We start from the raw sequence: 24836 nt of genomic DNA on the forward strand, positions 1-24836 counted from the left end.
TTTTAATTAATAGTATGCTTAATTCATTTGATATCTCTTGAAATTTTTTTTTAAGCTCAAGTAATATTTTTGAAATTTTATTTTTAAAAAACTTCTTTCAGCTAAGACAATTATATAGGATCAAGAAAAATATGTGTTCGTAAAATAATAAAATCTTTTTATCTGATTGAAGTCATCTTACCTTTCAACTTCTTCGATTTCACTGTAATCGTTGCTTTAATTCTTTTCGCGTTCATTAATCAAAATAATAAATGGAAGGTATGGCTTTCTGAGCTACCTCTATTTATTAGATGTTTTTTTTAGAATTGAGAGTATTAAAAGAAAAAAAAATTAATGTTAATTATCAACTTTAATCTTGAATTTCTAAAGTAATATTTTTATTTAAGTTTAAGAGAAATTAAAATGTGATGAAGAAAATATTAAGAAAAATTGATATTTTCTAAAGAAAAAAAAATCTAAAAAAACTACAACCCTATAATGTTTTAAAGAAATGGGCCTCCAAAAATCGGAGGCCTAAAGCACTTGCTTCTGTGCTTCACCTTGAAGTCGGCCCTGGACTCGATCTTTCTCTTTTGTAACTATTGTAAATTAATAATTACAAAGCTTTTTGGAGACTTAAAGATTGAGACACACTAAGAATTTCTATGAAGTTGTGTATCGTCTTTGGTGTTCAATCTTCCTTTTTATAACCTTCAGCTAATCTGGCTTCTTTGTTGTATAAGGAAAACCCAGGAGATATCTTCTCAATCATGGATTTGAATTGATCCCTTGATTGAGGATTCACTTCATATGGTACGTCCATATCAGATATATTCGTACATATGATATGACCTTCCTTTCTCGGACATAGACTCACATCCATACAGGTCCATGTCAAACATGTCAATGTAGAGGGTGTGATCTTCCTTTCTTTGAGAAATCTGCTTTCCATGTTGCTTAATGATTGTTGATTGTCTTCCTTGTAATTTGGGATGTAATGAGATCTTTTTTTGTTGCTATTCCAAATACGGCTCTGACTTTCTTGTAGTTAGGGATTTTGCGAGATGCTTCTCCAAGTTTCGCTCCGGAAACGATCTTGCTTGCCTTGATTACATCTTCAATGTATCCTGCATGATTTTCGTTATTAATTTGTCATTATTAAAATATATTATGTCAATATAGGAAGCTAACACTTTTAAATTTCGCGATAATGCATTAAAATAATACACCAATAGTGTTCTTGTAGTGAGAAAAATGAAGGAGAAATCGTTTTTAATCATATTAGCCAACAATGTCTCCGTCTTCCTTTGATGAGACTCAATTTTCTGTGACTCCCCTCAACCATACCTGATCATTCCTCAACATGCTATAAACGATCATTAAGTTTAGTTACCGACTCAATTCATCCAAACTAGAACCCAACCTATCAAAAGTCCTTATATTGTCAAATGAAATCTTTGCAATTATATTAAAGGCACATTACATAAACTTGCCCTTTAACTTAAGGCACTTCAACTTGTATAAAATTGAACAAGTAGACATGTATGGCCTATGTGGCATCCTACGTGGCAAATTCTTGTCCGACATGACGGCTTATGTGTATTATACCATATAGGACGTGTGTGTCTACTTGTTCAACTTTATACAAATTTAAGTGACTACTTGCGCACACCAAAAGTTTAAGATAATAGATGTAATTTGAGAGCAATTTAAAGGACATGTTCATGTATTATATCTCTATTAAATGATGAATCTAGAAATGTTTTATTTATCTCGCTCATGCATATTAATTTTGTATAAATTCTGCCTAACCATGTTAGGGTGTCTCTATGACACATACTGAGTACCCATCGATTTGTACTCAAGACTCCCTTTTCTTGTAATTTTCTGTCACAGATGCAAATGTCAAGACTGACGAACAAGTAGTGCCTAAGCCACACGTGTCCAGTGTGACAATTCGTGTCCAACATAAAGTCCGACATGCATTATGACACATAAGATGTGTGTCTACTTGTTCAACTTTATACAAATTTAAATATCTACTTATACACATCCAAAATTAAAGAATATAGATCCTAACTGAGACCAAGTTAAAGAGTATTTTTATGTATTATGCCTAATGTGTGTCTAAATGTGTGTGTGTGTTACAATTGAGTCTATACCCTAAACGTAATACGATGTTTAGAACAACAAGTGGTCCCAAGCTAACCCATGACATGTAGCATAGTACTAGAACGGAAGCTAATCCAATATATTTAAAGGTATCTTGTAGTCAACTGAAAACTCCGAATGTAAAACACGTGAAGAACCCAACATGAAATCTAAAGTCTCTTTAACCCTGGTTCTGAAAGCCTCAATAAACTGATGAGTTACTGGGACAAACCCCCAGCTAACTCTAAATACTGAATTAAACCCAAAACTAACATGAGAAAAACTGAAATAAATTTCTGTCCTCGGAAGATGACAACTCATTGAATATCAGTTGTTGAACAGAGTACCAAAAATGTATGAACTGAGGAACTGAGACTGGGTGTCGGTACCTATATTATAATACAAATATAGTGCAAAAAAAGTATGTGATTAGCGCTATAGGATGTATTGAATATGTGAGATATGCAACATCATAAGTATGTTATAAAATCATTCTGAAAACATGACTTACGGGAAAATGCTCGATTCATAATAAACATTTGTAAAAGGGGTAGACATGGACTCAGGATGTCATAAAATTAAACCAGAAAACTGGATCACCTGAAATAGCCATAAACAAATCATTTAAGTACGGAAAATTTTGTCAGTCATGTACATAATAAATAAAAAATCATGCATGATAAATTTACAGTAACTCACTCTATTTCATGCACAAAGCTGAAATCGTGAAACATACAAGTAAATCATAAAAAGTCTTAGTCAAACTCGTATAGTGAGGCATATACACTTAGTTTCAAAAATTTCTTTTCTGTGGGAGATTCTCTTAATCGACATGCCTCATGGAGTCCAATTTGTATCCTCGGTGGGAGGGCTTCAAACCTTGCAAGGGATAGGACACCATGATTTGATGTGAATTCACTCATGAGCCATTTTGGGTGAAGGGAGACAATCTCAACTAGCAAGGACCCCTCCTTAACCTGCGGTGGCACGTAGTTTGGAAATTTGAATTTTTGTCTAAAGCCCGCATTTCCTTGGTATTAAATACTACTCCCAAAATTGTATACTATTTGCCCATATATATAAGTGGAAAAATTATTTTTCTAAAAATAAGCATGAAACTAGTTTAATTTATCTCAATAGCTAAAATTCTGAAATACCAAAACTAGCCAAGCTCGCGTTTTACTGAATTCTGGGATTATGTATTCATAACATGCCAAGTAGTATTAAAATAAGTTGAAATCTTTCAAACCATGTCAAATCATTGCCCAAATATTAGGAATAGGAAAAACATGTATAATTTCATGCATAATTACTTTAACAAGAACTAAAATCATATAATAACGTAAAGGACTTTCAAAAAAATATGCATAATTGGACATAAACCCTAAATCATGAAATTTCATGCTAAGCCTACAAATGCATAAATCATAGGTTTTAAATCATATGTGAGATATAAAGATAAGCCATAAAAATCACAAGTTCTTGCAAGAGGATAGATTATGAACCATAAGGAGGCAACATACTTCAAAACCATGAAATTCATGCAAAATCTCGTGTAAATTCATAAAGTTTTAAGAAAACTGAAGTTTCGGGCACGAGGATGAAAGGAGTATCCTCGTTGAATACCCACATACATGAAAGAGGAAGATTCTTGGAGAAATTCTTGAATTTGGGAGCTTTGGAGTTATTGGGTTTGAGAAAATCCTCTTACATGTTCCTTGCGTTTAGGAAGAAGGGAGAAGGAATTAGGAGGGACCATGAATATTTTTTTCTTCAGAGAAATAACCCTTTTTAGGTGTTTAAAAGTGTGGGGAGGGCCTTGGGTAAAGAAAGCACCAAACTACCCCTCCGAAAACTCTTTACAAAGTGCAAAAAAACTCGTCAGACGATTTCAGGAACGGACTGTGGTCCAAACCGTCGCCCTGGGACAATTTTCGAACTCACTAGTTAGGCCCCACAGCCAAAGGGACGGACCGTCATCCAGAGGACGAACCATCCTTCAGGGGACAAACCATTATTTTGCCCGTCGTTCTTTAGCAGACGGATACCCTCTGAAAAATGGTCATAACCTTTTACTCTGGTATTAGATTGACGAACGGTCAGTGGCGTTAGGAAGAAGAATCTAAGACCCTGAACTGAAAAATTCTTCACATTTAAGTATTTATGTGCATTTGAAGTTGACCCTAGTAGAATCTTATACGGTAACTCAATCGGTAAAGAAACTTTCTAACTTAATTTTGAGCTAGAAGTTCCTTATGACCTTAATTCATATCTGAAACTCTTCCCACACTAAGGTTGGTCTTTAACGCCTATGTAAAAATTTGCAAATTTATCGGGTTCGGGTCCATACATATTTGAAGAATGACTCGGATCATAGTTTGGAAAGTCGGGTGACAATATAAATATCTATACATACATACACACACACACCAACTACTACGAATTAAGGCTCAATCATTGTAGTAACAGTTACATTAGGTAAGCTGTTTTCCAAGAGTCCTTTTATAGTATCAAAATCTAGTAAATCCAGCATGATTCACCATATAGCTGATAGAATTGCCTCCAGAAATGATAATAGTGGAATAAAATGTTGATGACATACCTGTCGAGATAGTACCATGGAGCTGAGGTAAAGATATTCCCGACTTCAATTGAGGATGAAGAGATCCAACATGCTGGCCAACTGACTGCTGTTGCTGTAAAACCTCCATATTCATTCCCATTTGCTGCCTCATCATTAGGTCATTTGCATCAGTCACTTGGTGAAGCCGTGACATCTGGCGGGCTCGCAATTGCACAATTTGCAGCTGCATTGCCTGCTGCTGCTGCATTAACTGTTGTTGCATTGCTTGCTGTTGCAGTAACTGATGTCTATGAAATAATTGCTGATGTTGCATTAACAGCTGGCTATGAAAAGTTTGCTGCTGCATCTGCTCATACATCTGTCTTCATTGCTGGTCCTGCAACATTTGCTGCTCGTGCAGTTCAAACAGTGACTGTTGCGGGATGCTTGAATTTTGCTGTAGGGAACCGAAGTTTGCCTGCACTGGGTTTGTTCCACTTTGTGAACTTAATGAGCTTATGTTTACTTGTTGAGGACTGTAATTGACAGGATTCTGTGGTAAATTGCCAGTAGCCACACCGGAACCAGGTTGTACAGTATTTACGCCTGACAAGGAAAGATGTTGCAAGTTGGTGAGATTATTCTGTTGCATTGCCGGCATGAAACCATGTACAGGTTGTGTCGGTGGATTAGCTTGAACATCAAGAGATTGTGGTTGTTGAAGCTGCGTGCAAGACAGAGGAAGTTGCCCCTGGCCCCCCCACGAAGGAGAAGAAGTAGGCTTACGCAGCCTTTTGAGAAGAAAGAAACTTATGTGCTTCTCAACCGAACACAACTTCTCCTTGTGAGTAAGCTGAATATCATGCTTATTGAGCTGCAAGAAAATCATAATGTGTTCCAAATTAGACTTGAGCATCTTGAGCTTTTCCACTTGCTCATGTTGAAGACGCTGAGGAAGAGAATCCCGCTAAAATCAGAGAGAAAAAAATCAGTTTTGTCACTCTTGCTTCTTGCCCTTTGCAAACTTTTAAAAGTCATGCTTTAAGTACCTCCCGCGGACAAGAAAAAGGGCGGAAAACTTAAGAAATGGCATGAAGAAACAAATAACATAGCCAGCAAGGCCCCCACAATTCAGTAAAAAGTTTACTCGAGTGCTCTTTAAGTTCGATAAATCAAAGCCCTTTTGCCTGAAGAATCAGGGAGGTCTTGATTCCTTCCCCAAAAGGAAAACAAAACTAACATAAAAATGACATCTATATCGCAGTGTCTACCTAGATATGTGAAAGTACTCCTTTTATGGCGTCTTCCACAACCTCTACTTCACAATAATACAAAATGCTTCAACACAGACAAATGATGCAGATGCAATAAATGAAAAGGAATTAACTGCACAACGATGTATTCCCACTATGAGAGCACTGTTTCTCAAGATGACAGCAAAGGAACCAAAGATGCCAAAATGAGAATTTAGAGCTTTAAGCTTTCTGCATCAGTTCTCAGTTAAATGCCATAAAATATATGTAAGGAGTTCTAATAGGTGTGAGAGACGTGCAAAAACATAAGAGTTTCCAGCAACCGATAAAAATACAATATGCATTACACCTTGGTGTATGCTATATGCAAATGATAAGAGTATCAATTGACTGAAAGGAGTCGACCAAATTTGGAAAAAAAGCAAGAGAGAGGCGGAGTTAAAACTTGGACAAAGTGATGTCAAAGACAAGAAAGACAACGTATTGGTGGAAGAGTCACGAATTAGACAAAGCTGGCAGACTTGCTTCCATAAATTTTTGAATGAAGAAGGGGACAAAAGTATCGTGTTGGGTGATTTAGAGTACTCTGGGAGTCGTTGGTATAATGGGTATCATAGAAATATAAAGTTTGAAGATGTTAAGGAGGCTATTCGTAAGATGAAGGGCAGTGCGACCAGGCAAGACGAGATCATGGTGAAATTTTGGAAGACCGCAAACAGGGCAGGTTTGGAATGGCTAAGTAAGTTGTTTAACGTCATTTTTAGGACAAGAACAATGATAGAAGAATGGTGGTGGAGTATCATGATCCTGTTGTACAAGAACAAGAGTGACATTTAGAAATGCAACAATTATAGGGGTATCAAAGCTACACAATCAAAGTTTGGGAGAGGATGGTGGAGTTGAGGGTGAGGCGGAGTGTGTCAATCACAAGAACCAGTTTGGATTTGCATCGAGGCGATCAATTACAGAAGTCATTCATCTCGTAAGGAGATTGGTAGAGCTGTATAGGAAGAGTAAGAAGGACTTACATATGGTGTTTATCAACCTAGACAAAGCTTACGATAAAGTTCTTAAGGGGGTTCTATGGAGATTTTTGGACGTTAGAGTTGTACATGTAGCATACATTAGAGAGATTAAGGAAATGTATGATGGAACCAAGACCGGAGACTCAAAACACTTTCCAGTCGTGATGGGGTTGCACCAGGATCAGCTCCTAGTTCATATCTACTTGCCTTGGTGATGGATGAATTAGCACGGCATATCTAAGAGGATGTTATGGTGTATATAATTCGCAGATGACATAGTATTGATTGACAAGGCACATGACGAATTTAACGACAGACCGAAGGTTGGAGACATACCCCGAAGTCTAAGGGTTCAGGTAGAGCAGGAGTAAGACAACACTTGAAGTGCAAGCTCAGTGAAACGATTCAGGAGGCAGACGTGAAAGTGAGGATTGATACGCAAGCCATCCCCAAGAGAGGGAATTTCAAGTATCTTGGGTTAATAATCCAAGAAAAAGGGGAGATTAATGATGATTTACTCATCGCATTGGAGTGGGGTGGATGAAATAGAGGCCTGTGAGAAAAGAATGTGCCACTACAACTTAAAGGTAAGTTATATAGAGTGGTGGTTAGACAAGTTAAGTCGCATGAGGCTAAGTGTTAGCCCGTCAAGAACTCAGACGTCCAAAATATGATAGTAGCTAAAAGGAGATGTTGAGATGGATGTGTGGGCATACTAGGACAGATATGATCAAGAACAAGGATATTCGGGACAAAGTGGGCGATACCTCAGCGGTGGACAAGTTGAGGCAAGCGAGACTGAGAACTATTAACATCTCAAACTATATCAAAATCTAGTAAATTCAGCATGCTGCACTGTACAGCTGGTAGAATTTCCTCCAGAAGTAATAATAGTGGGAATAAGAGGTTGATGACATACCAGCTGCACTGCAAAGGCGATTCTCTGGTATAGATCAGTGATCTCTGAATTAAGTGCTTATCCCTCAGAGTCTTGATCTGCATTGCAAATTTTCATTAACTCAACTTCGGAAATGAAATGACTGCATTTCCATGTGGATAGGTGATAATTACATCAAATGTATGATGCACTGAAGAATCTTCACAAAAGAACCTTCCAAGTTCAAGATAAAAAGGCTAAAAGTGAAGTAAAAGAGGAAGATTACAACTGATTAACATGTACATGGTAAAATAAGCAACAGAGCTTTGGTTCCTTTGGCTTCTTGGTACACATTTCTGCTCACATCAAGAGTACAAACTTATGTGATCATAGCCCAGGAGGAATTAGAAAATAGTTTTTTATAGTGAGGTTGGGAGATATAATACGGTTTAATGGCAATCTTTTATTAATTTCTTTTTCACTTTAATGAAGTAAAACGAGGATAAAGAATGAAATAATAACGATGTAGTTTCCTTCACAAGTAAAACACAACAGGATGGAGTATAGTGAGCATGTTAATGTTACAAGTTTATTCGGAAAAGTCAAAGTATTGAAACTTATTCCTGGCTAGTAAAACAAGTCAGGGATGTGAGTAGAGAAGATAGAGAGGTGGACCTGTTACCCACCAAGTTTCGAAGATAGAAGCATCAAATTTTTCTATTATAAAAGAATAATAAACAACAAAAAAAGTATACCAACTAATACAGATGAGCGGATTTTTCACAGAGAGCCAGTTATTCAGGTATAGCATGAATAGGTTTTCCTTCAAACTTGCAATTGAAGATTTAGTTACTGGGACTTAAAGCAAATTGGTGATATGTCATGAAGACTTCGACAGTATCTTAGAGACATAATACCTTATGAATTCAGATAATAAGACCAAAGTGTTCAACAACTAATTCTCTGTATCAATTAATTTATCAAGAAACACTCCACATCTCATTTATGCCAGTGCTTGTGAAACTAATTTTTTGTCGTTGACAATCTTGAACTAATATCGGATTGTAAGGATTCACATAGTCCATCTCAACTTGCTATTAAGGCATAATTGTTGTTATTACCTGTTAATATGCTCAATTTTCTATTTCCTCTACAAACTGGAATACATAAAGTACCTTAGGATGAATGGATTTGTTGTAAGAGCAGACAGTTCATCAAAATCCACATTAAAACACACGAAATCTTGAACAAATAAATATACTAAGGCAAACAATACCTTTAGGTAAATCTCTTCATACCAATCGGCTCCATCTGCATTTCCCATCTGAGATGTAGAATCTAAATTTGCAACAAATAAAACAAAAATTGAGGATAACAGAAATATTAAAGAAGTTGATTGCTTACAACATTGAGGTTTCAGCAAATTTTTGGGAAGTGCTAGCACTTTTACGATAATCACCAGATGCAAAGTCTTGTGCCAGCGACATCAGGATCTTGAATACGATAATCTTACGGCAAATTTTTTTTAAAGAAGATATACCTGAGGCGGAAGACATTATCGCATAGAGAAGAGTGTGTGGGGGGTATGATGGAAAATGTTTTCATGAAAAATAAGTTGATTTTCTATTTATTTTCTCATGTTTGGTTGGTGGATAGAAAATATTTTTCGAAAAATATTTTATGGTATTTGGTTGGTGAATAGAAAATATTTTTCTAAAAAATGTTTTTAGTTGTTTGATTGGTGAGAGGAAAAAATATTTTTTGAAAAATAGTACTGAACAATTAACTACTATATTAGACAACTCAACATTCTATCGGAACTAATTTAAGCATAGCAAATAATACAAATATCGAGTATCAAAATATTACAAGACACTAAAATTTAAGTAATTATTACTTACATAATTCAAGCTTCCTAATCAATTCCCACAAATGCACAAAAGAGAGAAGTTTGGAAGCAAATACACGATACGTTATAAAAACAAAAGAAAGGAGAGAAGTTTGGAAGCAAATACGCAATACATTATCAAAAACAAAAGCGTGCGAATAATAGTTGCTTCCAAATCCTATGAAGCTAAACCAACCAATAGGTGCACTACTGTTGTTGCTTGAATCGTTCCAACCACACCTTACGAAGATTTTGATTTTTGACCATGAATGCCTTAGCTAAAGTGTCACTTTGCACCAAATAATCAAAAGCATCACCGAGGCCTTCTATCATTCATCAAGGATCAATTTAGACCAATTTCTGAAGCAAAACCAGAAGATGATTTAGCTTTCAAAAATAAGATACTTGAAACATCAATACACTACAGGATACACGTTTTCGCATTTTTAAAAGGCTTAAAACACTTCTAAAAACTCATGAAAGTGGATCAATCCTAAAGGTAAAATGCCAATTAAAGTCACTAAGTTTAGGATTGAGGGCGGCCAGACCCGGTCCATTTTAAGGACCCCAATGTCTTGGATTAAGGTGGACATGCATCACTTGTTAACTAGGTTTTTCCTCAAGAAGTTGGTTAATTGTTCTCATAGACCTTATCAATACAACTAATAACGAAACCAAAACAAAATGGAGCAATTGTATTGATAAAGTATAAGAAGCCAAGGCCACAACCCTGTCCAGGCTACACCAAAGAAAGGCAAGAGGCCCAAGGATAATAAAAAGATAGATCTTAGTAAATTTAGCTTTGCTTTCTGATTTTGGCCAATCTATTTAATAGTGGACTCGATCTCTGCAATGAACAAATATCTGCAAATATTGAACTCAATAAGAAGTATTTGGCAAACTCACTCGTTTGCCTGCACATATTTTTTGACAGATAGATTTAAAACCCTAACTTACTGATGCAGCAACTAGTCAAGAGCTAAATAAACTTCAAAAGAGAAATGTAACAGAAATAGAACACAATATACCAGCACCTCCATAACTCGCAGAAGGTAAAAGAAGAATGCTTACTTTCATGATCTGCTGAGGAAGCATTCCTCCCGTTGTCCATATCAGATTTATGCTCAAATGAAATGTACTTATTACCATTAGCTCCTTGTGACTCCTGATGCTGCAAACTGAAGACATATTACTACCTCCAAGTATATTGAGACAAGAAGAGGTTGAAGAACTATATATCTTAGGAGGACATGTCAAGGGTCAGCTTTAATGCAAAAGAGAAAACAACCTGATAAATGATTGATTCAATTTTTTCTTTCCAAATAAGTGCCTCCTGAATGTTGAAAGCTGCCATCTGGAACAAGATAATGGTTAGTATGAATAAATTTTCTTCAATATCTAGACCTTCCTGTATTTGGCGGTCTATTTGGAGGGAAAGAAATATGAGGTGCTTTGACGAATGACGATAAAGGAAGCTCGATTCAGAAGATCAAAATTAACTAGTGTAAACAGAGAAACTGATAGATCTGATAGGATCCGTCTAAGAAGAGAAGGGCTTTTGTTCTGTAAATACTTTTGATTGCACTTTCTTGATGTTTTTTATTAATACAATTACCAATTCTCAAGAAAACAAAAAACAGTTTGCACCCCAGTTAAATTTTTGTTCTTTCTGACATACACCATTTTGTCCCAAAAGGTTCACGAACACCATCACAACCACCACCACTACAACAACATACCAGTGTAGTCCCGCAAAGTGGAGTCTAGGGAGTGTAGAGTGTGCGTAGAACTTACCCCTACCTTAGAGATAGAGATGCCGTTTCTGAAAGACCCCCCGATCAAGGAAAAACAGTCCAAAAAAAGAAGTAACGGAAGTACAATAAACATCAGATAATAACAAAAAACAACAGATAGTAACAGCATAGACACTACAATACTTCAACACGGTGATTGAGGTTCACGAACATATGCCAAATTCATATTTTTACCAACTCCCATAGCTCTGCACCAAAACAAAATGATTGAATGTCCTATGCTATGCACCTGATATGTTAGAGACGCGTCTCTGATAAATTGCCCGTATTTTACTTTTTTGCTTCACCTGCTTTTATTTGCCAGTTTCATTGGTTATTATTTTTTAGTCTCTTGCTTGTCAAATTGCTATTTATATATATCAGGTATAAGAGCTTCTATGGAAATGGTTGTTTTGTCTCCTCAATATTATATCTGCATACAATTTGTAAATCTCAGCGAGGAAACTAAGCTACGAGTAGACCCGTAAATCAGAATACCATGATACTTAACTGGCGATCTAATGATTTTGCCATGATATATAACCAGTTTGACCGTACAGAATTGAAGTTAACCCATGTTAACCCAAATTTTAATTTTTGAGCAAAATTGAACACAAATCAGAAATCCAAATTTCAATTTTTGAACAAAATTGAACTCAAATCAGAGACCCAAACAAGCAAAAGAGAAAATTGAAGAAATTTTTGACCAAGTACCATAAAAGAAATTAGTTATGGACATACCTTTGAAATTCTTGCACTGGGGATAAGAGAGAGAGGGAAGAAAGCCCTAAAATTAGAGACGACGTGATCTGCTTGTGGGTGCGATGAAGAAGAGGATCAGGGTGGGTGCGACTTCATATTTTTTTTTATGGAAAATGACTTCCCTTGACTTATCAGGGAAGTCATTTTCCCTCAAATGATGGAAAATAAGTCACCTTGGAAAATATTTTCTCAAAATTTTTTTATAACCAAACATGGGAAAATGGGAAAATGTTTTTCCATCATACCAAACACACACTCAGTCCCATAAAAAATGACATATTTCCTTATTTGACACATCTTTAATGATATCGTTATCAACATTTTACCCACTTACTTGGCAAAAGAATCTTTTATTGATGTGGGACCACACTAACACCGGAAAAGCATATCTAAAGCACTTTTAAACCATAGACATTGAAATTCCAAAAATATCCTCGACATGAAGTTGACACGTTGAGGAAGAGGTTTGAATTTCAATACCCTCTGCATGAAACAGACACATTGACGTAGAAAAAGAGGTGTTTGCTTCTAGCCTCTTATTTAGTAGTGATTTTAATTTCCCTCCAAATGTACTTGTCTAAGAAAGTTAAGTTTTCCCAACTTTACACTAAGGTATTGATTAGGTATTTGGTAATATACCAATATCTCCATGTTTTAATCGATACTATAACAAAAGTAGGAACCTCCGACATGAAATTTTGATCACCATTCATAAGTTCATTTTTTGTTAGATAATATTGTAATTAAAATTAAGTTTTACAAGTTTCATTATTTTCTTTACCTTTTTTACTGCCGAGAAATCCCTAAGGTCAATCGCGCAAAGTTGGAAACTCAACAAATACCCTTTAGGGGTTGTTCAGTGGACAAATTAATCCTGGAATAAATTTATACCATCAACAATAATGATATAAATTTAATACTAAACTTAATCATGGGATATCCCACCTTATCCTGTGTACCACACGACCGCTTAGAGCTTTAGATTGTAACAGGGTTCAAACCTATGGCGTGTCTCTAACCCATACATCATAAATTCACTCTTACCAATAGGCCAAGGCCATTGGAGCCATCATTTTCTCTTTTGTTTTTTTTGTGTAATCACAAGGAAACCGTCGCTGCCCTTAAATCCTTAAATCTTGCTCGAGTGTAATAACCCGCAAACCACTTAGAAGAGATAAGTCACACTAGGCAAATTTTATGCGACAAGCTACACCAATAAAGGAAAAGGAATTGCATTCAGAAAAGGAAACTACCTCCATTAGAAGCTCCGTAGGGTGGTTTAGTGGATACTCAGAACACTTTTCAATTGTGATGGGGTTGCAACAAGGATCTTAGTTAGTTCTTATTTACCCTAATAATGGATGAATTAACACGACATAATCAAGAGGAGTTGTTATGGTGTATATTATTTGCATATGACATAGTATTGATTGAAGAGACACGCGATGGATTCAACACTAGGTTGAATATTTACTGACAAACCCTAAAGTCTAAGTTGTTACATGTTGCTAGTGGGAGGTGGGAGGTATCCCGTGAAATTAGTTGAGGTGCGTACAAGCTTGCCTAGACACCACGATTATCCAAAAAAAACTAAACTCTAGGCGGTGTAGTGACGCGATTCACAAGGCAGATGTAGAAGTTAGGATTGATACACAAGTCATATCCAAAGAGGGAGTTTCAAGTATATTGGGTTAACAATTCAAGGAAATTGGGAGATTGGTGATTATGCTACTCATCGCATTAGAGTGGGGTAGAGGAAATGAAGGCTAGCATCTGGTGTTTTGTGTGATAAGAATATGCCACCACGACTTAAAAGGTCGAGATTTATAGAGTGGTTTAGACAATTCATGTTGTATGAGGCAGAATGTAGTCGGTCAAGAGCTCACGCGTCCAAATATGAGAGAGAGAAAATGAAGATGTTGAGATGGGTGTGTAGGCATATCAGGAGAGATATGATCAGGAACAAAGATATTGGGGACAAAGTGGTTTTATCCTCTTGGTGGACAAGATGGGGAAGCGATGCTGAAGTGGTTCGGGCACGTGAAGAGGAGATGCTCCGATGATCTAGTGACAACAACAACAAACCCAGTGTATTCCCACATAGTAGGGTCTGGGGAGGGTAAGATGTACGCAGTCCATACCACTACCTCCAAAGAAGTAGAAAGACTGTTTCCGATAAACCCCCGGCTCAAGACAAGGAACAATAATCAGATCCGTAATAAAGCATGGCATAGGCTGACATGACATAAATACGACGTCCACAAGGAATAGTACACAAAGCCTAGTAAACAAGTTCGTAATAAAGCATGAAGCAAGGTAGCATAACAAGAAAAGTACAACCACTAAGTAATACCCTACCCTGACGACCCAAACTAGCACTAGCCTTCTATCCGATGATCTAGTGAGAAATTGTGAAATGTTGGATATGGTGGTACGACAAAGGGTAGAGGTAGACTAAATAAGAATTGAGGAGAGGTGAATAGACATGATATGGCACATTTGTAGCTTACCAAGGACATGATCCTATATATAGGAGGATATGGAAGTCATAGGTCATAATAAAAGGTTAGTAGGTAGTCGAGTGTTGTCTAGCTTTTCCAATTAGTAGTATTATTACTACCTTTCCATTATCTTATTATGTGATTCTTTATTACCACCCATTGTTTTATTTGCTTCAATTATCGTATACTTGTACTTGTTACTATTCTTTACTCTATTATTTTATCATGGCTTCTTCACTACTGTATTTCCTTTTCATAGCTGCTTAGAATTGGTTTACTTGAGCCGAGGTCTTTTTAGAAACGGTCTCTCTACCTTCACAAGGTAACACCACTCTCCCCGGACCCCACAGACCGCACTAGTGGGATTACACTGGTTATGTTGTTGTCATTGATGAAGCACTTAAGAGGGTAAATGGCTTCTGTGAACTATAACACCTCAAATCCAGAAATGATAATAGCGGAATAAGGTGTTGATGACATACCTTCTACACTTTAGGAGCAATTTTACAGTAAACAGCTCTGATAAATACATCTCCCTCATAGACTTGATCTGCATCGCAAATTTTCATTAAATCAATGGTTGCGGAAAAGGCGAGACCGCATTTCCATGTGGATAGGTGTTAATTAGATCAAATGTACGATGCGAATCTTCACAAAAGAACATTCCAGATAAAAAGGTTAAAAGTGAAGTAGAAGACAAAGACTACAACTGATTAACATGTAAATGGTAATATAAGCAAACTCAGCTCTGCTTCCTTTGGCTTCTTGGTACACATTTCGGCTAACATCAAGAATACGACTTCCACGATAAGATCATATACTTTCTAAGAGTTAGGTTAGAAGGTATAACACAATTTAATGGTTATCATCATTTTTTAATTTTTCTTTTTCACTTAAACATTTTTATCATCAATGAAATAAAAAGAGGGTAAACAAGGAATACTAACAATGTAGTTGGTTTCACAAGTGAAAAACGATGGAGTAATATACAGAGCATGTTATATGTTTATTCTTGGAGAAGTTATACTGTATTCCAACTTATTCCTAGCTAGTAAACCAAATCGGGGATGTAATTAGACTATGGGGGGGGGGGGGGGGACATGTTACCCACTAGGATTCTAAGACAGAAAAAGTATACCAACAAATACAGATGTCTCTTTTTTTTTTTTTTTTTTAACAAAGGTAAAGTTTACAGATGAACGGATGTCTTTTCACAGAGAACGTTTTCTTATAGCCATTCATTCAGACATATACTTCTCCCACGAATAGGTTTATCCTTCAAACTTGCAATTAAAGATTTTAGTTGCCGGGAAATCAAGCAAATTGCTGACATGACATAAAGACTTTGATCTGAACCTACAGACATATTACCTCATGAATTTAGACAATATGATGACAGTATTCAACAACTAACTTTCTATAATCAATCAATTAACCAAAGAATACTGCAATTCTCAATTATGCCGGTGCTTATGAAACTAATTTTTCGTCGTTGAAAATATCGGATACTAAGGATTCACATAGCTGAACTCAACTTGCTTGGAGTGAGGCGTAGTTGTGCTGTTACATGTTAAACATGCTCAATTTCTATTTCCTCTACGAATTGGAATACATAAAGTTCCTTGGGGTGAAGGATACAACCATCAATTTAGCTGAACTATCTTGGTAAGAATCCTTTAGTACACCACTAATCACTGTATATATTTCAGAACCTTCACCGATTTCTTCTATTATTATAACATTTCAAACACGCACACCTTTTTTCTACCTCAAAGATAGAAAGGTTGTTTCCATTAGACCCTCGACTCAACAAGGCAGTTCAAAGCAGTTCCGAAAAAGGAAGTAACAGAAGTACAAGAAATAGCAAACACTAATAACAATAGCACCTAGTAAAAGAACGGAAACCAAACAAACCAACACAATAATCGAGGTACATGAAACAACATATAGTAAAAAAAATTGAAGGACGAGAAACTACCGTAGGAATACTACGACTACTAATATGAACGGGCAGCAAGACAAAGCACTGCTACCTAATACCCTTCTACCCTAATTCATGTCCTCCACTCTCCTATCTAAGGTCGTGTCCTTGGTAAGTGCATTACTAAACAGGAAATTTTTAGCAAATAAAAATACTAGTGCAAACAATACCTTTTGGTATGCCTCTTCCTGCCAATCAGCTCCATTTGCATTTCCCGTCTGAGATGTAGAATCTAAAGGCTCTACAAATAAAACAAAAATTGAGGATAGTGCAACTATTAAAGAAGTTGATTGCTTACAACATCGAAATTTAGGCAAATTTTTGGAAAGTGTTAGATATTTCAGATATATTAATACATTTTATGCAAAGTCCCGTGCAAGCAAGGCCCCAACAAATAAAACTAGATTTATGTTTGTATCTTTTTACCCCTATTTATGTGACAATTTTCCTTTCTAGTCAGTCCCAAAAAAACGACATTTCTTTATTTGGCATATGCTTAATGATGTTATTGACATTTTACCCATGTTGGATCCTACTTATTTGGCAAAAAATCTTTTATTGATGTGGGATCAAACTACTAGCAGAAAAGCATGTGTAAAGCACCTTTAAAGCATAGAAACTGAAATTCCAAAAATATCCTTAGCATGAAGCCAACACGTTGATGAAGAGGTTTAAACTAGATCTTTGGCATGAAGTAGGCATGTTGACAAAGAGGTGTCTGCCTCTAGCGTCTTATTAGTATTGATTTTTAATTGCTCTCCAAATGTACTTGTCTAAGAAAGGAAAGCTTCCTACTTTACACTAACGTATTGATGGGGTATTTGATACTATACTAATCTATACTATTAAAAAAGTTGGAAACTTCCAACACCAAATTTTGATCACCATTCATAAGTCCATTCTTTGTTGGATAATATTGTAATCACAATTAATTTTTACAAATTTCATTAATTCTTTTACCTTCTTTGTAGCCGAGAAATCCTCGAGGCCAATGGCGCGGAGTTGGAAACTAGGTGGATACCCTTTAAGGCTCGTTTGGTATAAGGCATAAGGGACTACTAATCTCGAGATAAGTTATTATTGGATTTCAATAATCTTAGTGTTAGGAGTTAATTTCCCATATGGTGTCTCAAGTATTAACTTTAATCTTATAAAGTCATTCAACTCTATTTTATAGCACAAAAGTTAATTAATAATAATTATATTAAAAAGTTATTTAACGTTATTTCGTAATACAAAAATTATTCTATTTAAAATGGACAATTATATCATAAAGTCATTCAACTTTATTTTGTATCAAAAAAATTACTCAACGAATATTAATTATTTCAAAATTTTAACTTTATCTTTTATTTAAAAATCACTCAATTATTATTATTTTACCTACAAAATCATTGTTGATTGCATTATCATATAAAATTAACTCCGCAACTAATAGTATTAAATTTATGAACTTTTTTCTTAAGAAAAAGTATAGAATTTGAAAGAGAATTTGAAAGAAAAGACAAAACGAATGATTTCAGAAGTTTTCTCCATCGTTAAATATATAATAAAGAAGAGATAATAGTGTTTTTGATCCTTTAATAGTGTTTTTGATCTTTAAGTATCTTTTATGAACTAAAAGTGGTTTCATTCTTGGAGACTTTGGTGGAACTTAAGAATTGATGATGATGTTACACTTTGTACGGTGTGTGTTGGATGTAATGAAGGCCCGCCTCGAGCCTTATGTGATAAAAAGTTACCATCAAAATTTAAAGGTAAGTTCTACACAATGGTAGTTAGAGTGGGTATGAAGCCGAAGTGCTGGTCAGTAAAGAATTTTCATATTCAGGAGATGCAAGTAGGGAAATGAGGATGTTGAGATGGATATGTGGGCATATACGGAGAGATAAGACTAGGCATGAGGATATTCGAGATGAGAGTGGCCTTCGTAGTGGACTAAATAGGGGAACGGGACTAAGATAGTTCGTACATGTGAAGAAAAGAGATGTAAAAATCCGGAGAGAAGGTGTGAGAGGTTGGATTAGTGGGTACGAGGAGAGGTAGAGGTAGACTGAAGAAGTATTAGGGAAATGTAATTAAACAGGACATGAAACAACTTTATCTTAACAAGAAAAATACCTTAAATATGTGGATATGAAGGTCGCGATTTAGGGTAGAAAGTTTGGTAAATAGTTGAACTTGATCATGTTATTCGACCAGATTAAGCTTGGTGAGAGTCGGGAAGCACATTATATGTTGTAGTATTAGCCTTATACGCATAGTTTCTTTAGATGCTTGTTATCATTTGTTACCTTTTATGTTTCAGTTATTGCACTATTTTGTTGTTGCTTCTACTCTTTTTCTAAATGCCTCATACTACTTTCCGTATTAATTGACATGTATTATCCATTGATGTTTTTCCATTTTCATTACTTTGATTTGCTACACTAAAACCAAGGGTCTTTTAAATACAATCTCTCAACCTACACGAGATGGGGTAAGGTTTGCAAATACTCCACACTTTCCGGACCCACTTATGGAATTACACTGGGTGCAATCCTACAAGTGATCGCTTGTAAGGGAATGTAAGAGTTCTTACCATAAATAATAGAGATTTTATTTATTTATTATAACTTGGTAAACTAAGGGGTTGTTTGATTGGGAACAAGTTATTCCGCAATTAATTATTCCGGCATAAATTATCCCATCATGTGTAAGGGGATAACTAATCCTATCACTATGGTATAAATGGTGGAATAGAAAAATCCCCAGAGTACCTAATACCTCCAACCAAACTCAGGATAAAATAATCCTGCATTTATCTCGGGATTATTATACTTTATATCTCACACCAAACGACTCCTAAGAGATTTAAAAATTGCTAGAGATAATTTACTTTAAACATAAGAGGACATTGACCATGCAAAATAGATCATTCAAATAAAACTTGAGAGATAGCTTACTGTGCCATTCATAATAACAATCTTATGAGTCTAGAAGAAAAGAACATAAGTCATTATCATCAAATTTTTGTTCTTCAGTATCCAACTTCCTTTGGTCATTCCGACACAATCATCACAAAAAGCAACTGGATGAACTACTGCCTTATTCCCTCTTCCCAATGGTTGATGCTTGCACCTTAAGAGGTTAAAAAATTGTAAGAGACCATTAACTCAAAAGTTTAAACACAAGAGATCATTTAAAAAAACACGAGAGATCATTAAGTAACTTAAGAAATTATACTGCGAGAATACTCACAATACAAAGTTAACACCATCTACCCACCCCAATAAAACACTCTTTAATTTCGGATTGATACTCCATCAGAAATTCATTTTTTTTTTTGGCGGGCGGGGATGGGGGAATTTGGAGAGGGGAGTCACATTCAAACCCCCACCACTAGGATGAAGGTATGGGCAGGCTCGCCACCTGAGCTGCACCCCACATCCAGGACAAGGTTTGGAACAAACGATTATATGGATTCTTTTGTGTAGTTCATACCAGGAGAGTCGAACAACAAAATATAAATTAGCAATTGCAAAATTCAATTCTTATCATTAACGATGGATAAATCAGTGGTACAGTCCCGTTTCTTCTCTTCCATTGATGATAATTGAGAAAAGGCTTCCAAAAAGGAAAAAATTGGAAAGAACAACACAAATTACCTCATTTTCTCCAACTTTAACATTCTCTTTGTGTCCAACAGCAGATTTTCGTTCCTTTGTCATGGCCACCTCCTCTAACGAATCCTCCTTTGACACGTCCTCAGCGTCCTCATCCTCGTCACTCACCACCGGCCCAGAAATAGTTTCATAGGAAACAGCTTCTGTTGTCATCTCATAGGTTAAAATTTAAATTTTATAAGGGAATTTGGTTGATACAATAAACGGGGGGATTTTAAAAACGAGTAAAACAAGGGATTTCTTTGCTTCCAACAGAACTCTTAGCTTCAAGCATTAATTTCAAGTTTCCTCTTTACAAACAAGTCCTTTAAGAGAGTGTTGCGTATGGAAGAAAACATCTCACAAAATATATCCTTTTTTCTCGTGTTTGTTTGGTTAAAAATTTTAGAAAGTAGTTTCTCTAAGAAAATAAGCTCCTTAAAAATCAGAAAAGCCCTCCTCCACCCTAGCACCTCGCCCCACGTACCCACCCCACGACTAAGAATCTACCTTTATTTAGAGAGGGGTAGTGGTACCATGCTCTTCCGTGATCGTAGGTTGACTCACCTATGCATTTATCCCGAATGAGGGAATTAAGGCGGGTATAGTCTAACTGAACACCCCAACACCACAAACCTCTGCCCTCACCCATACTCCACCACCACAACACCGATCAACAAACACCCCCGCACTCCACACCCTACCTTATCCCACAAACCCCTGGCCTCCCCTTCCTCCTCCCCCACCATAACACCCATCACCCGTCATCATAGTTTTTGTGTTAGATATACACAAATGCTTTTAGGAGAATATTTTTTAATTACATACCGAACATAGGAAAATAAGTTAAAAACCACGTGTCTTACTAGAAAATGTTTTCTTGAAAAATATTTTCCATTAAAAACATTTTCCTCCCTACCGAACACACCCTAAGTCTACTTTTGCCCAAAAAATAGGCTTCCCTGTTGCTATGTACGAAACCACATAAGAGATTTGAAAAAAGAAGTAAATCGATAAGAACATTAAAAATGAGAGGATCATTTTTTTTTTCTTAATTTTAAATTGTAAGTGAAAATGTGAAATGCAAAACATGAACTTTCATTATTCACCTGGGCCATGGGCATTTGGGCCACTACTAGCTGCATTGGGAAGTAGCGGATTGATCACACGATTTTGAGATCTAATATCAATTGTACGCATCTTTAAACATATCCTTTGCAAATAATCTTGCTGCAATATTAGATAAATTTCAGTTAAAATGCACACATCATGTCTGGATAGCTGAAAAACGGACGCAAGTTAAACAAGCGAGAATAACAGTGGAGTACAAATTGCATCATTCACATAAATAGAAACAAGTTTAGAATGCATACCAGACTTGTCGCAGCAGTATAGACCTTTTCCTCAAACATCACTGCAATTCTCATAAGCTCGTGTCCTAATTCTTGAGTATAAACACGAGTATAAACACGAACGTGCCATATTAAAGTGTCCCTTCTATACAGACATATCAACAAAGAATCAACTTAAGGGATTCATAATAGCACAATCTATATAAATACATATATATATATATTAAGAATAATTTGGCATTATGCCCATTTTCTCTAAAGAATATCAGTACTTATATTATTTTCTTTGAATTGTTTTTCCTTGAGTTGAGGGTAGTTAAGGGTAAAGTTTGTGTACACTGTACCCACGCCAGACCCCACTCATGGGATTATACTAGTTATGTTGTTGTTACAATATCAAGAGTTATAATCCAATTAGCTCGAGCAACAAGCTGCCATTTCAACAAATCCAAAACAAAATATAAGGTTTAGAGAGCAAAGTAGATCTTCCACTTGGGGTGTATTCAGTATGCAGGAAACATTTTGTTATTTTCTCGTGTTCAATTGGTCAAAGAGATAATGCACAAGTATCCCCCTAAACTATACCCCAAGTTGCTATGACACACCTAAACTTTACAGAGATTCTATTACCTCGCTAAACTCATATTTTTAAAATTTTTGTGCTCCTGTTTTGCTGACGTGGCTGCCAAGTAGCAGAATATTTCCATACCCCTTTTGTGCTGACTTGGCAGCTATGTCAACACAAAAGAAGTACATAAATACAGAAAAATGAGTTTAAAGGGTAATAAGACCCCGTACTTTTCGGGTGTGCCGTAGCAATTTCGGGTATAATTTGGGGTATACTTGTGCCTATTTCATTGGTCAAACATTTTGAAAAGTATTTCTAAACAAGCTCCTTGAAAGTAATGAAAATGACTTCCCAAATAAAAGTGGGAAATCAAGTTGCATTTTTTCCTCTCCACCCACACAAGTCACAACTGACTACCACGAAGTAATACTACAATTGATCTACTCGAAAAACACAAAAGCATCACCAAACTCCAAAAAAAAAATCCACTACAAGCGTAGCACTACGACTACTAGTACAAACCAAAAAACAAAGCACACTTACCTACTAGCAAGGACGCCCTCCTCCCTATTAAACTCCTACCTAATGCGCATCCTCCACACTCTCCTATCTAGGGTCATGTCTTCGATAAGTTGTAACTTCTCCATATCCTGTCTAATCACCTCACACCAATATTTCTTCGCCTACCCCTACCTCTCCTAAAACCATCCATTGTCAACCTCTCATACCTCCGCACTGGGGCATACGTGTTTCATCTCAACAACAACAACATACCCAGTATACTCATTACTCTCACAAAGTGGCGGTCTGGGGAGGGTAAAGTGTACGCAGTCCATACCACTACCTCAGAGGTGAGGTAAAGAGGTTGTTTCCGAAAGACCCCCGACTCAAGACAAAATATTCTAGAGAAAAACATAATATAAGAACAAGAAACAATAGGTAGAAATAAACAATAGATAATAACAAAAAATAAGCCTACCACAAAGTAGAATCACACTCGACCTCCCTGAAACAATAAACATCATCAAAACTCTAAGATCAAGACACTACAAGCAGAGCACTATAACAACTAGCACGGATAACACGACAAAACAAAGCTACCTACTACCAGAGACGCACTCCTACCTACTAACCTTCTACTTATCTAGGGTCATGTCTTCAATAAGTTGTAACTGCTGTATGTCCTGTCTAATCACCTCCCTCCAATAGTACTTCGGTCTACTCCTATCTTTCCTAAAACCATCAATAGCCAACCTTTCACACCTCTGCACTGAGGCATCTGTGCTCCATCTCATCATACATATACTCCCTGTACCCCCAATTCATGCGCCACTTTCCATTTTTCGAGAGTCAAAACAGTTTAAGTTTGAACATAAACCTGGGCACGAAATCTTCTAAGTTTTTTGAAATAAAATTTATATATATGAAAAATACATAAAAATAAAAATTACAGTCAATGTAAACTTGTGGGAATCTCAAAATCCGAAAAGTAAAACATAAATTGAAACTAAAATTTCTGATTTCGCCACTGCCCAGACCAACCCCCAATCCCCCTGCCTCCCCCTACCCCACCACAACACTATAACATTTTTAACTAGCTTACCCAACACACAAAAAAAAAAGTAATAAACCACTTATAACCCGAATTTCCATATCCAAAATCTGCAATTTAAAAATAAAAATAAAAAAGGATTACATGTTGTTGACAACCGTTTGACGAGAATGAGGCGGAAATTGAGTCCGCCAGTCACCGGAATCCATAGCTCCGGCGGAAGAATAAAACTAAAAATGTAGTCCGCTGCACTGTAGTTGTATGTTACTTCTAAATTTTTTGAAAAGGAATTACGGAATACACGAGGTAGATTGAGTGTGTGAAATTCCCAGAGGGGCAAATATGTCATTTCATCTTTAAATTTTAATTTACCATTTTGCATATGAAGTAAATATTTATATCCAAATATTTACTTTTTCCCCAAAACTTTCACTACCATAATTTAAGTATCATAATTTTATGTGTCATACATCTGAATGATTTTAATTATAACCAAAATGTTTACTAAAGCATACCTCGACATTGAAATCAATGTTGTAAAATAAAATAACGGAGTAAAGAAATTGAGAAACAAATAATAAGAACTTTTATTATATTTTGGTTTGTGTAGATAAAATGGAGATAAATGATACGCCTTTATAGGCAATCTTGTCAACTATTGTAACCAATAGGCTTATGCATGGGAAATATACATTTGACAAATAAGACAATATTGAAAATTAAAGAGACATCCACACTTATGTTATTTCTTAACACTCCCTATTGGATGTCTAGACAATGTGTGTCTAATTTAACACAAAATAAAGAGAAACTCTAATTATGCATGTCTTGTAATACACAATTTTTTTTAACTGCCTCATTAAAAACCTTATCAAGGAAAAACCTAATGGGACAAATCCTTGATTAAGAAAAAAAGAGTGCAATGTGTATTTACTCCTCCTGGTTAA

General features: G+C 35.9%; 2 long non-coding RNA genes across 8 annotated transcripts; both read right to left on the reverse strand.

Moving 5' to 3' along the window:
* Positions 1-2198: 2198 nt before the first annotated feature.
* On the reverse strand, positions 2199-19860 carry LOC107870359. 7 transcript variants are annotated; one of them, XR_007055639.1, is made up of 11 exons: positions 19719-19860; positions 16944-17014; positions 15275-15342; positions 11025-11090; positions 10808-10907; positions 9871-10096; positions 9125-9186; positions 7891-7967; positions 4733-5660; positions 2642-2730; positions 2199-2519 (listed from the first exon to the last, which is right to left on the reverse strand). It is a non-coding gene; the product is annotated as an uncharacterized LOC107870359 (long non-coding RNA). The 7 variants fall into 7 exon arrangements; XR_007055640.1 differs by having other exon boundaries at positions 4733-5567; positions 9125-9172; positions 9253-10096; XR_007055635.1 differs by having other exon boundaries at positions 9125-9172; positions 9253-10096.
* Positions 19861-22063: 2203 nt separating this feature from the next.
* LOC124898869 lies at positions 22064-24350 on the reverse strand. Its single transcript, XR_007055641.1, has 2 exons — positions 24034-24350; positions 22064-23343 (listed from the first exon to the last, which is right to left on the reverse strand). It is a non-coding gene; the product is annotated as an uncharacterized LOC124898869 (long non-coding RNA).
* Between the last annotated feature and the right edge of the window lie 486 nt (positions 24351-24836).

The sequence above is a fragment of the Capsicum annuum genome, chromosome 5 (genome assembly GCF_002878395.1).
Source record: "Capsicum annuum cultivar UCD-10X-F1 chromosome 5, UCD10Xv1.1, whole genome shotgun sequence".
NCBI lineage: Eukaryota > Viridiplantae > Streptophyta > Magnoliopsida > Solanales > Solanaceae > Capsicum > Capsicum annuum.